Source organism: Lepidochelys kempii, chromosome 3, assembly GCF_965140285.1.
Source record: "Lepidochelys kempii isolate rLepKem1 chromosome 3, rLepKem1.hap1, whole genome shotgun sequence".
In the NCBI taxonomy this organism is placed as follows: domain Eukaryota; kingdom Metazoa; phylum Chordata; order Testudines; family Cheloniidae; genus Lepidochelys; species Lepidochelys kempii.
Window position 1 is genome coordinate 175,361,035 of NC_136382.1, and position 10,470 is coordinate 175,371,504.

Below are 10,470 nucleotides of genomic sequence, written 5' to 3' on the forward strand. Positions count from 1 at the left end.
GAGCTACAGCTCACTGAAGAAGTGAGCTGTAGCTCACGAAAGCTTATGCTCTAATAAATTGGTTAGTCTCTAAGGTGCCACAAGTCCTCCTTTTCTTTTTGCGAATACAGACTAACACGGCTGTTACTCTGAAACCAGTCTTTAATGTATTTATTCTCATAACACCCCGTGAGATTTTTACGTTTTACAGATGGGGATGATACCACCACACAAGAGGTGGTAAGAGCCAGATTTTTATAAGTATATAAGCACCGAAAGATGCAGATAGACACCTAGTGGGATCTTTCAAAGGGCCAAGGTGCCAAACTATGGGAGTTAGGCACCTAAATGCTTTTGAAAATCCCATGAGGCACCTATCTACATCTTTGATGTCCTTTAAAAATCTGGCCCTAAGTGACTTGACCGAGGTCACACTGGAAGTTTTTGGCAGAGAAGAGCTTGAACCTGGGTCTCCAAAGTCCTAGGCTAGTGCTTTAACCGGAACTTGAAATGCTTTCCCTAAACCGCTTACAATTTTTGGTATTTCGGCCTCTGCTCTCCAATCCATGTGTAAATTGAATTTACAGATTCACCTCCGATTAGATATGCTCTGGTCTTTTGAATGCTACCCAAAACATGATGATAACAATCACTATATACACTACACTACTATATGAAAAAAGTGTGTAGTATGACCATGAAAGGGTTTTATTTATGTTCCTACCATGTGCCAGTCTTCAATATAGTACCAAAGACAGTGAGCAGTGTCATTTTGCTAACATTGTATCTACCTTTGGTTTTTCTCAATTTAGGTAATGAAAGAAAGTCTGCAATCAGAGATCTGCAGAAGCAATTTTGCAGGAAAAAAAGAAAACAGAATCCTACGTTTTGGGAATATGAAATTAACTGTAAAAAAGCAAGAATACTGTAGGTACATTTATTTACAATAAAACTGTCACAATACAACGTTTACTTTACATTGCATTTTATGTGGAAAATTTATCTTTTCAGATCAGTCCTTTTCTAAGAGTCAGTTTATTATCAAACTGAATGTGGTTCTATTTTTATAAAGTGATCACAATAAATGGTGGAAAGAAAAGACAGATTGAAATGCAGTAAAAATTATTTATGTTATTTTGAGACACTGTGGGCTTGTCAGATACTTGAGAAGAATTTTATGAAAATGTAATTAAACTCCAAAATCAAATCACTTTTTCCTTCTCATTATAAATGGACCATTTTATAACAAGGCATATTAAGAATACTTGTCCTCCTAAGATTATGAAAAAATGTTGTTTACTTTTATTATCATACATTACATTATGAATCACAGCCTGAAAGTGCCTACACCCCTTTAAAGAAACTAATTGCAAGCCACTTTCAATATTTCTTCTTTTTTAATTTAATACCCTCAGAGAGACATAATTGGGCTGGAGGGGAGAGTATTCACTGAAGTCATGAATTTGCTGTATAAATACAAACAAGTAAGAGAGCTAATACAGTAAGGGAATATGGGATTAATTTTGAAATTGTCTGATTAGTGGATTGTTGCCCATCAATAATTGCCTTATATTTTCCCAAGGCCTGTCTTTATTGGAGTCTGGCAAGTGCATCTGCCTACAGAGTCCGTCAATCAGTTCTTGCAGCTGGGAGGGTCTTTAGAGAGACCACAATTGAAAGCCTGCTGGGGCAAGTTTGTTGGACAAAGCAATGTATACCAGGCATGAGAAGCAGAGCAATCTCTGTTCCACTGATAACATTTTACTGACTAAAATTTTCCTATTCTATTTGACAACAGCTATTTGAACATTTATTTTGAGCAAAGTGCTGCTACCTAACGTGTGCCTTTAAAAAGAAGTTTCTATAGGATATAGAAAAAGCCACGGCATAACCTCAAACATCCTTATGCATTTGTGTGTCATGGGACTGTTTTTTGTTTTGGTTTTCCTGGTAAGATGAATTTTTCTTCCTTAGGGTGCTGTTATGGGTTGCGTGCAACAGCTGGAATTTTACAAGCAACACTGAAACTATTGGGAATATTAAAAAAAAAGTTTCAGAAAAGTCACCCAGAGAGTTAGGAATGGATGATGTTAAGGTGCAATTTCATGTAATTAACTGTCTAAATAAGTGACTCATTCAAAGAAAAGAAAGAAAGTTAACCCTTTTATGTATTCTGCATTAATATAAATCAATAAATCTGCACCCTCAGTAGAATAGACCCTGAACAGAACAAAGATCGCATAGTTTAATCATAGGACAAGGATCTGTTGACTGAACTCACCACAAACATCCTACTTTTAAAACCACCAAAAAAAAAAAAGTTTCAGAACTCCTGATGGTCTGTTTGTTGCATGTCCATTTCTAGAAATATTTACCTTGCCAGCAATCAGTCAAAAATATACAAAAATGGATTGGCATATGAAGACACTTTGTTTACAAACAGAAATGAAATGATAATAGAACAAAGATGGCATGATATTTATACTTTTAGTTTTGCTCCATGATTGGTATAATGAATAATTGTTTTCAGCTGTGATTACAGTTTACATTATTGTCAGATAAGAAGCTAAATAATCTGCCCCTATATCTGAAGCACTGTGAAATGCTGAAATTATTTATTACCAATGCAAAGCTAGCTTGCTATCTTTAAGGACGTTTTGTCCCACATTATTATAAATGGCAAAGCTTTGATCTCCTTTAAGTTATGAGAAACAACCCTGAATGGCTAATTATTCTATACTCTGCACCACTGGTATATACCAATCTGCCAAGTGACTCGATATCATGAAAATATTGAAATGCATCTTAGCCTGAAATGACACACAACAATGTCTCAGTCTGGTTCTCTTTAATGAGGACTCAATGCATTAGGATATTGTTTACTATGCAGATAAGATTCTCAAATTGAAGAGCAAGGTTTTCCAAAAGACCCCTCAACCCCCTACTTCCTTTTCATAAAGAGACAAGATTCTTCAAACAAGACACCTCTCAAGCTGGGTTGAGGAAAGAATGGGGCGTATCCAGGGGGGTTGACTGGGGTGTCGCTCTCAAGGACACCCTCAAAACAAGTGCTTCTGGCCCCCGTGATGTTTCGCTGGGCTGGGTTGGGCAGGTGAGCAGGAGGAGGAAGGGCAGCAATGACTAAAACTCGCGTCCCTATCCCTTCTCCTTGAAGACCAGGGGGAGGGATAGCTCAGTGGTTTGAGCATTGGCCTGCTAAACCCAGGGTTATGAGTTCAATCCTTGAGGGGGCCATTTAGGGATTGGGGCAAAAATTGGGGATTGATCCTGCTTTGAAAAGGGGTTGAACTAGATGTCATCCTGAGGTCCCTTCCAACCCTGATATTCTATGATTCTATGAGGGTGCCAAGGCCTTGGCGGTAGGGGGTGGCTGGCACTACTTCCTCGCCAACTGAGGCATATGCAGACTCAGAAAGAGGAGGGTGGCCTGAGTGTCCTTCCGCCCATGCAGTCTCGCATCCATCTGCTCTGCAAAGAGTCCAACCCCATCAAACATGAGGCCCTAGATTGAGGACTGCATCTCCTGTGATAGGCCCGCAGGCTGAAGCCAGGAACTGCGCCTCATGACCACTGCTGAAGTGACCACCCTGGCTGCCGAATCAGCTACGTCCCACTCCATTTGGAGGGAGCATCATGCCGCTATAGTACCCTCCTCAAGAAGGGCCCTGAGTTCTTGGGCCGAGTTGCGGGGCAGGGAGTTCTTGAACTTACTGAGGGAGTCCCATAAGTTAAAGTTATATCTCCCCAAAAGAGCCTGGTGGCTTGCAACCCTGAATTGAAGGCTGGCCGTGGAATAAATTTTCCTTTCAAAAAGATCCAGCCTCATGGCTTCTTTATTTTTGGGGGTAGAACTGGATTGCCTCTGTCTGTCTTCCTTGTTGGCTGCTGAAACAACCAACCACCCCAAGGGAGGGTGGGTGTACAAGTATTCAAACCCCTTGGCTGGGACAAAATACTTGTTTTCAGCCCTCTTGCAGGTGGGTGGGATTGCCAGAGGGCTTTGGCAATCTTTAGGACCACATTGTGCCACCGGGAGCACGACATATACGGGGGTTGATTCACAGAGCACATTAAACAAGGTACCCGATTGTTCCACCATCACCGCCACCTCTAGGGTTAAGTTTGTGGCCATCCTTCAGAACAGGACGTTGTGCTCCTTAAAATTATCCCGTGGGCTAACATGGGAGGACCCCACAACAACCTCAATTGGAGAAGATGAGGATGACTGGACCACTGGGAAAGGACCCGGGGCTTCATCCCCCATGGGGGAAGGAGGTTTTGGGGTGGGCACTTGTTCCTCAACCCCAGCATCCAATTGCATTTTGCGCACCAATCCTGCTGCCGGTGCCATCTGTTGCTTTTCTGAAGCGGTGACCAATGATTGGTGGAAAGGAGGCATCAGCATAAACGGCATGCCTCAGGCACTCGAGTAGGGCCATTTTGCCCTACTGCCAGGACGGTATCGCACAGGTGGATGCCGCTTCAGGTGCCCTGTTGCATGGGTGCTGCCTCCGTGAGGGGCTGAACTTGCTTCCCAGGCCAGAGAAATCCCCTTCCGGTGAACACGGTGGGGCTGTCGATGCCTGAGTCTGGCGGCTAACCATCACTGTAGGAGAATGATGCCTTGAATATGCACATCAGTACCGGGTGCGTGGGGATCAGTACCACTTTGGGGAATGTTCGCACGGTCTAGGTGTTGGCGACCTACTTTGAGGAGACAGTTGGCGGGAGGATAACCGGTGCTGGCCATATGGTGACCAGCATCTCCCTCTGGGTCAACCTCATCAAGAGGGTGGAGACCAGGAGCATGGTGCAGGTGATCTGAAGCGGCAAACTGACAACCTGGGTTGACGTGGGGATCTGGGGCGTGGCAACAGAGAGTGCTGCCTTGTCTCCAGGGACCAGAGCCATTCGCTCACTCTCTGGGAGGTTGCTACGGCTGGCTTGCCCTTATAGGGAGCTTTTACTGGGGTCTTTGCAACATGCGGTGCCAGCTGCGCTAGGAGAGGCCTTTGCTCTCTGGGTGCTGGGAGGGCCTGCGAAGGTGGTGGCTCCGCCAAGTGTCTGGGACCCCTACCACTTCCTGGAGTCAATTGTGGATCCCTTGGGGGGGCACCGCCATGTTGTTCTGTGGCATGTGGGTGGCCCAGTCAGGGTCTTTTACCTGTTGCCCCTTGGGTCTTTCATGCTCGGTGCCAGATCACGCTTCTTCGATTTTTTCTTAGGCACTAGACAAGGGGAGTGGTGCCAGGTATAACCTGGTGCCGGAGGTGCACTGCGCATCAAGGCCGAAGTACTGGGAGTCAAGTCCGGCCAGGACGGCTCCAAGGCTGGGCAGCGAGCAGCCTCCATGAGGAGGGCCTCAAACTGATGTCACGTTCCTTTTGTGTTCTCGGATGAAAGTTCTTACAGATGCGACACTTCTCTTTTACATGTGATTCTCCCAAGCACTTCAGCCAGCTGCTATGGGGGCCACTCACAGGCATAGGCCTGTTACAGTCAACACTGGACTTAAAACCTGGAGACTGGGGCATGCCCTGCCTGGGGCAAAGTTCTCACCAGGACCTTAACTTACTAACTACTTCACTAAATAACTACTGTCAACAAAACTATTTACAAAGCACTAATGCACGCATCAAAGGAGAAACCGCTAACCACTTGCTAGGCAAGGGAAAGAGGTGCTCCGACCAAACAGAGGTGGGTATGGTACTTTTGTTCTGGCCTGCAGGAAGGGCTAGATTGCGGCTGGCCCTGCACAGGTCTACACGCAGGGAGAGCTCAGGCTCCTCTGAGCAGCATCCAACTACAATGGCTGAAGAGAGGAGCCATTGTTCTGTGCCAGCATTGCAACAGTCATGGAAAAGAGGAAGGAATAGGGAGGGACGCTCTGGCTCCAGCAACCCATTCCACTTCTGATAACAGCTGCTGTAGCACGCACGTCTCCAGGAGAATTTCCAGCTGTCAGCCACAATTTTTTCCATTTTAATACTTTTAATTTATTTATTTAGGCTTACAACACATAAAAAGGTGCCCATGCCGTGCTCTGGGCACCCTTCCATAATTAACTTCCACAGCAGTGTCACCCTGGGTGGCCTCCCATCTCATCTGCATCCAACAATATAAACAATACACCATCACAGGAGACCTAGTTAACAACTTCCGCCAGCCGGCCCCTTGCCCAATGGCCAGGGAATACATAGAGGCCTTGCAGCATGCCCTGACGGTGAACACATTTGGGTTACCTTGGACCAGCTGAAGGTAGAACCAACTCCAACATGAAGGGCCACTCAGAACATCCTTCTGGCAATTTGCTCCTGTTTGTACTGAGGGGGCTTCAGCTTGACTGCCTCTGCTGATCTCAATGGCACAGCATGGCAGAGGGAGAGGCCATTTCCCAGGTTTCACTTGTGTGATGTGCTCCTGGTGTGAAACTTCACATAGTAAGCAGGTAACCACATTCTGCGCTAGCTGCAGCTTGACTCAGTACATATCCCCTGGCAGAGGACCCTGCGGTGTCTCCAGGTGACAGGGACCTGGATAACCGTGGTAAGGCCTGCTTCAGAGAGAAGATCCTACTTTTCGCACCAGGCGCAGGTGGGTAAAAGTGTTCTTGGCCACGGTTACAATCTGCGCATCCAGGAGCAGCCCATGATCTAATATTATGTCTATAAATGGTGCATCTGTGTTACAAATGGCAGTTGCAAGTTCATACACAAAAACATTACACTGTGTATCAGTTCAGTCTAGTTACTCACACTATACCTATTACAAAAGCAAGGAAATGAGAAGTTAAGCCCTCTATCAGTATTTCCCTGTGCTCCTCCATCTAAGGACAAGGGGCCTATTCCTCCACTGACCACACAAGGTGCAGGATATTTACACGACTGCAATGCAAAGGAGAAATGTGACCATCTCATACCCACTTTGCACTGATGTAAACGACAACACAAGGTGAAAGCGTGATGGAGAATCAGGGCCATGGACTTCACTACTAGCACAGTCAGCATACACCAACACTGTAACACTGTCTCCAGGGTCTGACCAGCTTTCCAGCACCACCTACCCCTCCACACACACACAAGGGCAGAGTGACAGTGTGATATATGGTCTGAAGTGTATGGTGGTTTCCTTTTTCTGCCAGACTATTTAATATGGGGGTAAAAATACTTTCCTAAGATGTCACTCACATTCAGTTTCTAAAAAGACCCACAAACACACTTACTCTGCTGATTTTAAACAACATAAAATAATGACTTTACTCCATATACCTCATTGTGAGTCTCATACCAAAAAAATCCACTGCTCAACCACAAATAAAGGCAGAGTCTTTACTAGAAACATGACTGATGATGAGATAAGAGGGTGCCCCATAGCAGATGGAATGCAGGACAGGAATTCCAGCTTAACTGATCACATATTAAAACAGTTTTCATTTAATAATGTACAGTCAACTAGAACAATAAAGCAATCTGTAGCATAAGGAGAAAATAAAACTTTGACCATTTTTGTGTGTGGGAGGGTGGCTTGCTGAATTAATAACTCAAGAGAAATAGCCACACACACAAATAAAGCACTACACTCAAACAGACTAAACAATCCCGATAGGAGTGAGCATCTCCACCACCTACTATCTTCCAAATGCTCATCAGCCTAAGCCCTTTAGACATTGTATCAATGTTTTCCTTACTGTACCCACCTTACCGTACATCACCATGCAAATTTGCATTCATTGGATAATATTTTTTAGTACATGTGCCCCACGTAAAATACAAAGCCTGAAAGAAATTGTCATGTCCCTGTGCCATATGGACTGGCTGCTCCAACTGTGTGCTCCTCATGAAAATTCTATTTTATTTGTTTTCCTGTTGATTTTATTATGTTTAACTGCATACTAAATCATCCCTGAGGATGACAAGCTTCTGGAAAATTGATATAAGCTGTCTAAATCTGCCTCGGGGAAAGAATAAAACCAAAACAAATGGCTTCTTTTAAATTCTTGATTTGTATCATCACAGCCAGGACTACAAGTGCCATCTTGCTTGGCCAAAGTATTTCTCTCTTCTAACTTCTGAAGCATGGGAAATGTTTAGAAGTTCTTCTTGTGGCTCTTCATACTGAAGGAAGAAGAATGCAAATTTCAGCAATCTTTGACTGAAGAGGGACGCTGAAGGTAGATTGGCAGCTAAGATCAAACAATGAGTTGGAGTCTTATGTGGAATCTACAACTCCTGGCTAAGAGGTAAGAGATTTAGTGAGCCCTGAAGTCTTTTATTTAACCCTCCCACTCAAGGACTGTAGAGTGCAGCTTTTAAGTGAAATCAGTAACAGCAAGGAAAGTTTAAAGGCTGGAAACTCTGTATAAGAGTGAACATCAGAGGTGGTGGGATTTTATCTCACAGCTTGGACCTCACTATGAAAGAGTACCTGATTTTTATTGGGGGGAAAAAAAACAGGGATAGAATTCTTTTTTGGATCACAAAGACGGTGGAAAATCATATTACACTGATGTCAGAAACCTGAAAGTCACAAAACTTAAGAAGGAAATTGATTTTGAAGATAATTGTACAATCCTATTTCCAGACATTAAGCCAGGAAGAAAAGCTAGGGGTAAAATACTTATTCTTGTTAGGCAGGTCTCTACAGAGGCTGAAAGTCTCTTCCTCACCAGAATACAAAGAGAAAGCTATTTTTTTAGGACGATATAGGAAAATAGAATCTGGATAAAATAAAGAAAAACCACTCAAGCTGAATCAGAGAACAAAGGAAGAGTAAACACTAAATTAGTCAACTTTGATGGTTTTGTTTGCAAACATGGGTTCAGTGATTTTATTTGTTGCGCTAATAGAATAAGCATCAGCACGGCTTGTTTCTATCTATGTTGTCCTCATCAATGTGTGTATTAGCACCTGACAAATACTAAACTCCAGTGCGGAAATCTAAACGTAGATTGTTTCCCTTTTCCCCTTTCCTTTACATGAATGGGTAGAGGGCTCTGGCTATTATTAAAGAGCTGGCCCCAATGATAAGACTACATACAACTCACTGAATGCTCTGAAGATAATTTTCAGGACCTTGAACTTAATCCAGTATTCAATGGGTTGGGGCACTCCTTGACAAAGCATGCTCTCATCAACCTGTGTGATCAGTGCTCAAAGGTGGAAAGTGACTTTAGCAGCTGTAACTATTTGGATATCCAGTAGCAATGGGAATTCCAAGCAGGTCCCTAGGATGCAGATGGTTTTGTCAATGAAGATAAGGGGTGTGTGTGTGTGGGACATGTGATTGCTATTGAGCATGATAATACAGTGTTGAATAGCCATAAAAATGCATACCTTCCCCCCACATGGTTTTCCCTGGATTGATGTACTCTTTGGTCAGGTGGTGATCTACTTCAGACACCAGGTTAGTTTACAAATAAAGGCCAGATGACCTGGCTCCGGCCTGCCTGTTGATATAGAAGACTGTAGCTGTGTTGTCCATCAGGACCCATAACCTGTATTGTATATGAGGTTGAAAGGCTTGGCAGGCAAGCCGAACCACTCTGAGTTCCATGACATTGATATGCAGGGAATGATTGCAACTGGACCAACAACCTTGAGTTCCAAGAGTGCCCAGGTGGGCTTCCTAGCCCAGGTCTGAGACATCACAAAGGGAACTCCTTCCAACACTGATGTGGGATCTTGACACCAGACGAGGGACAGTTCGCTGTCCGGAATCCTGACCACCCGGTCCATGCTGTGCCAGTTGGGGACACAGACTGACACCAGCCATGCCTGAAGAGGTCTGAGGCGGAGTCATGCATGCCTAACCATATCAGTACATGCTGCCATGTGACCCAACAGTCTCAGGTATGTGTGGATGGTGGTGAGCGGGTGGGCCCACCAGTCTGTGATGAGGTCTGCCATGGCTGGGAATGAGTCTCAGGGAGGAGGGCCCAGGCCCGAGTGGAATTGAGGACCGCGCCGATTAATTCTATTAGTTGTACTGGGGTTATGGTTGACTTTTTCTCATTTATTATGAACCCCAGGTCGCAACAAGTGGAACAAACCAGGTAGAGATGTCTCCGCACCTGATGTGGAGACTGGCCCCTTATCAACCAGTCATCGAGGTATGGGTATATTTGGACCCCCCCGACATCTCAGGTAAGCGGCCACTGGGGCTATACACTTTGTGAATACTCTCAGGGCTGACGAGAGACCAAAGGCATCACCATGAACTGGAAATGGCACTGGCCCAATATGAAGCAGAGGAAGACGGAAATATGGAAGTATGCATCTTTTAAATCAAGGGTGGCATACCAGTCTCCCGGATCCAGGGAGGGGATGATGGAGGTCAGGGAGACCATGCAAAAAACTTTAACTCCTTGAGAGACTTGTTGAGGCGACGCAGGTCTAGGATGGGTCTGAGACCCCTTTTTGCCTTCGGAATTAGGAAGTAGCGGAAGTAGAATCCTCTTTCTTCCATGTTCCG

General features: G+C 44.6%; 1 long non-coding RNA gene across 1 annotated transcript in view; it reads left to right on the plus strand.

Moving 5' to 3' along the window:
• Positions 1–940, plus strand: part of LOC140908330 (uncharacterized) — a 44,298-nt gene extending 43,358 nt beyond the window's left edge. Inside the window, exon 4 of the long non-coding RNA XR_012157837.2 lies at positions 792–940. This is a non-coding gene — a long non-coding RNA (uncharacterized LOC140908330). The remainder of the gene's footprint in view (positions 1–791) is intronic.
• Positions 941–10,470: the final 9,530 nt, after the last annotated feature.